General features: G+C 37.7%; 1 non-coding gene across 1 annotated transcript; it reads right to left on the bottom strand.

Moving 5' to 3' along the window:
- Window positions 1–4900: 4900 nt before the first annotated feature.
- TRNAK-CUU (transfer RNA lysine (anticodon CUU)) lies at window positions 4901–4973 on the bottom strand. Its single transcript has one exon. It is a non-coding gene; the product is annotated as a tRNA-Lys (tRNA).
- Window positions 4974–5302: the final 329 nt, after the last annotated feature.

The following is a 5302-nucleotide window of genomic DNA, read 5'->3' as shown; positions in this document are numbered from 1 at the left end:
GTTAAAAATATGGCGAAGATCACAAAGATACAAACGTAAAAAATATAAATTAGATATACGTTGTCCTTCGAATTCACACGTCACCAAAAATGTTTGGCCCATTGTAAAACAATTTTATAAACTCATTACGTGCGTATTACCTTTTTATTTATTTTATTCTGTTTGTAATAAAAGTTAAGTACATACAAATGTTATGAATGCATTAGTTGAAAACTGAGACGATAGATGGAGCCACATTGATATGGTACCGTTTCTTCAACGTTTTTTGTTAAACGTTAATCTTTTGGCTTTAATAACGATATTAAAAAAAGGGAAAAAACCGTACTGCAATAGATATTAAGAATTATATTAAATATTAGGCAGAATTACTGTTTGCTGGACGAAAAACTCGAGTTTCCAGGAATAAAAAACATTCTACACTCGCCAGACACCAACTAACTCAGCCACATTGTGAAAAAGATCCATAAAAATTACTTCACTCATCAACGGGATTCGAATTCGGATCTTTTCCACCCGGTGTTGGGGAGGACTGCGATCCTACCAACTTGTCTTGTCCAATGGTTTGTCCATTGGAACTTCCTGGATAAACAACTCAGCCTGGTGTATAAGGAATGGATATGTTGTTCTCTTAGTGGTAAGAAGATCCAAGCTTACTGATTTCACGAGGGCTTCTCGATTTATGCAATTGCCCTATCACCTACACCAATCAGAATTGACCGTTGATTATGTCACCATGAATTGGAGTGAGGCGATGCCACTGCCATGAAGCAAAATACAAGAAGGAGTCAACAAGAGTTGAGGTCTATATGAACATTCTGCGTATGGATCTCCACAACATTGGTTTTAATGGACAGTGGTGGCAAATAAGGCAAGCCTCAACAACTGCAATCAGCAGTCTCGCTGCATGGGGTAAAATTCCCTATAAGTGGTTCATGGAACACTGTAAATCAGGACTATGGGTTGATGAATCTCTCTACACAGTACTGTGATCAGATAGACCTCTTCGAGCGTGAAGAATACCTGGAGAACACTTGGTTCCGGACTATATCGTTTTTTTTTAAATTTTATTCTAACTGTTTCTTGATTCTTTTGACATAAATGAGAGACACAAATAAAAAAATCATGTCAAAGGTAAGGCACTTTACTGATTGAATAAACTTACCACTGAACTTTAAAATGGAACTTTATAACATCGGAACATTGCGGTGGCCAGCACAGTGCGCCGACCTTGACCCAACTGAACATCTTTGGAATGAATTGAACACAGCAAGGTCAAGACAGCCCTGTTAATATGGTTCATAGGTGTCATAAAAGAAGAATAGAGCGCAAGACCGCCAATTCTCCACCAAAAATTATAGAAAATCTTCCATGACGCTTTGAGACAGTCAATACAGCTGTTACTTTCTTTGAGTCAACGAACAGTTCATAATTAACAGTGTCCTATAACTTTTGGTAAGTCAGTGTATATATTATTATATAATCGAAATATTATTTAATAATAAAATGTGTAATGTAGCGAACACTTAAACAATTTTATATTTTTGATCTTTTCTTTATTAGCATGATTTCTTATAAGTGAGATGGAAGGATAAAGAAAAGACAATCTTACCTTGAAGCTGTGATAAGGATCTCCCTATGGATGGCCGGGCAAAGATGCTACGATTGTCAGGAGGGGTCCTTTGTCTTTAAAATGCCATTAATTAAAAGATTTCTTGTCATTTATAGTTATTCAAAAATGCCTGTTATCTTACCAATGATCATTTTAACATTTGAGAAACCATTTTCAAATCTCAAAACTCTTCAAGTTTCACAGCGTTATCTCTCTCAGCGCGCAGATGACTTAAGATCACTGACCCGAGGATTAAATGAAAATTTTTACTGGAAAGAATAAGGACTGGGGTTGAAAAAGATGAGACACACACACATATCTGATACGTAAACAAGGAATTGGGAAGTAATCCTGAACTGGTGCAAGTGGATAGCAAACAAGCATGTCATTTACTCAGCAGTGAAACCAGCGACAAAGAAAGTAGGGGTTGACAGTCAAAGCCTAAGAGGATGTTGATCTTCAAAAGAAACTAAGACTTCAAAAGAGCAAACACAGAAAACAGAACTGAAAAAGAAAAGAAAAAGAAATAATCACAGAAGGGAGAAACATTGTGAAGATATTGTTTCTTGAAAGAATCAAAGTGTGGTTTCTGGAAATAGGAGCTGTCCAAAACTTTTCTAGATATTAGAAGTTTATACTTATTACTTCGGGTCGCTGACCTCAAGACCTCTGCATGGACGGCTGATAGAAACAACGCTAAGAAGCTTTAGAAGTTTGTTGTTCTCCCAACTTTGGTTGGAGTTTTCTGTTGAACTTCGACTGGCTCTTTTTTGTCTTCCCAAATTTTCAATGTTCTGTCTCTGGTCGATTGGAGATCACTTAAAAATAGACTTCAGTATCTCTGTTAGTCATGAGGAGATGAAGGGCACGCAAATACCATTGAAATATCAGTGGGTTTTTTATTTATTAATTTAAGTTTATTTAAAAGAATTACACTTCACTTTAATTCGAAAAATACGTGATACAGGAGAAGTAAACGGGACTTCTCCTGTATCCTTCTCCTTCCCCAAAAAATGAGAAAACCAGTCATCTCAATAATTTAAGACCATTGTAAGTCCTTACCGGTATTTTGTAAATTTCCTCCAATATTTTCCGTTTTATATTCTCTGTTTTATAGGTAATCTGTTCTCACTTGCACCCGACTAACCAATTCATCCCAGTGGTTCTCTGTAGAATTGAGGCTAGGGCTCTGGGCTGGCAGTCCAACATTTTAATGCTCATGTCTTGAAAGTAGCCGGTCATAACGCGAGCAGTATGGTATGGAGCGTTGTCATATGACTTCCGGAAATGCTGCCAGAACGTAGGTAACCCACTTTTGTCCAGGACGTCTAAATAGACCTTAGGAATCATAGTTTTGTCCAAAATAACCAATGCGCCCAGGTCAAACTATGTAAAATGGTCCCAGACCATCACGCTGCTTTTGCCAAATTTCATTGTCAGGATGATACAGTCTGGCATCTAGTTTTCTCCCGTCATCTGTCATACCCAGTTACAACCGCAGACTAGTAGACTGTGTACTAGTCCTGCCAAAGAACAGCTTTCGATTAGAGTACGGTCCAAGAACTGCGAGCCTTACAGCAAGCTAGGCTGCGTCTGGCATTAGTGGGGTGATTAGTGGCATGTAGACGGGTGAAGGACCATGATAACCAATATCAAGCAGTGTCCTGTGCACTGTACAAGTATTGATATGTGTCTCAATCACCTGACTAAGGGCCCTGCATGTGTTGCGACAACGTCGACCTGCGTTCTCAGAGGGCTATTCTTTGTGAGGCTTTCCTGTTACGTTCCGTCAGCTTCGGAGATTTTTCCGGATTGGTTTTTTTTTTTGACAATTTCAGCATCGGTCTGCTTACATTTGCAGATCACATCACCAATCGTCGACCTAAGGATCTTCAGTACCCTTGAAATGTCATATACGAATCCACTGCTTATTTGGCACCTTATTATTATTTCGCACTGGAAATTTGTTAATTCCGAAATTGCGGCATCTTGCAGTCGCAATCGTACTACTGCCACCTCGAAGGCCTAAAAGCATATTTATAGTTGTGTCTAACACGTGGTGCTTGGGTAAGACGTGACCAACTGTGAACAGATGGGTGTCCGGATATTAATGGTGATCAGTGTATGTTTGTATTTTCATTGATCAAAAATGTACCTATTAGTTATCTAGGAGAATGAGAATTAGTTAAATTTTAAACAATCAGCTTTGCTCCAAATTCTTCTACGTCCATCTCTTTTCCGACCCTGCCAAGAGCGTAGAATGCGTTTTAATTGAATAATTGTGGTACAAATTGAAAGGAGTTTCCTTCAAAGGGATATTGTTCGTTTCTAATTTCGATTTCATAATATCAGAAAATGACTGCTATTATGCAATTAAATTGCGCACGTGTTTGAGTTAATATTAGGATTAGTAGTGGCAAATGATGCAAGAAAGCAAGCTTACACAGCATAAAAGAAAACACCTTCCCATCCCTCCACAATAGTTTTCCCAGTTCTTCCTTAAATTTATCTAAGCTATCCACTTCTGCAACGATAGCTGGAAGTTCCAGCAATCAACCACCCGCTGGTTAAAGGCAAACTTTCGTACATCTATTCTGCAACCGTCCTTCCTCAATTTGAATTTATGTCCCTCATGTGTGAGGGGCTTAAAGTATGAGCAAGAGGAAGAAGGCCATCAGCATTGGGCTTACCCATTACATTGGGCTCACCCATTACATTGGGCTCACTTACATCTCAGATTACCTGTGAGGTAATCTGAGATGTAAGTGAGGTAATCTGAGATGTCCGGATATTAATGGTGATCAGTGTATGTTTGTATTTTCATTGATCAAAAATGTACCTATTAGTTATCTAGGAGAATGAGAATTAGTTAAATTTTAAACAATCAGTAAACAATGTTACAATTTACAATTTAAACAATTTTGTTTAAACAAACAAAGTTACAATTTAAACAATTGTAAACAATCAATTACATTACATCTCAGATTACCTCACAGGTAATCTGAGATGTAATGTAATTTACCTCACAGGTAATCTGAGATGTAATGTAATTTCAGTGTCATTACATCTCAGATTACCTCACAGGTAATCTCAGATTACCTGTGAGGTATTGCATAATTGAAGCCTTTCTTGGCAACAGCACCCCTTTCTTCCCCTCACCAATCTCGTTGCCCTTCTCTGTAACCGTTCCAGCAGAGCTATATCGTTCCTAAAATGAGGCCACCCGAGTTGCATGCAGTACCCAGGATGTGGCCTGACCATTAAAAGTGGTAAAAATTGCTTTTTTTCTGTGGCCCAATGTGGGGTTCGAACCCATGACACTGAGATTAAGAGTCTTGTGCTCTACCGACTGAGCTAGCCGGGCAACTAGCTAATATTGAGGTTTTGCCAAATAAAGAAAATTTCTGCTGGCTGTATGGTATGGGGATCGAACCCAGAACTTATTGATCGACGTTTGAGATCACATGATTGATAAAATGATGGTTTTATTACTTACGTACAAGTACTATATTTATGGAATCTTTAAAACATCGAATTTTTATTCATTAAACAAATTCGATGCAATGGAAAGTATTTTCTATTCACAATTGTCCATTCATTCTATCATATACTTACACGTGGAATTTAACAGTTAAAAAAACTCCTTTAAAAAAGAATATGAAAATAAATTAATAAAAATAAAGCTAATAATCA

This window comes from Mastigoproctus giganteus, chromosome 3 (assembly GCF_048544385.1).
Source record: "Mastigoproctus giganteus isolate SK-2022 chromosome 3, ASM4854438v1, whole genome shotgun sequence".
Classification (NCBI taxonomy): Eukaryota; Metazoa; Arthropoda; class Arachnida; order Uropygi; family Thelyphonidae; genus Mastigoproctus; species Mastigoproctus giganteus.
Note: the sequence above shows the minus strand (reverse complement) of the source record. Positions and strands in the feature narration are given on the sequence as shown.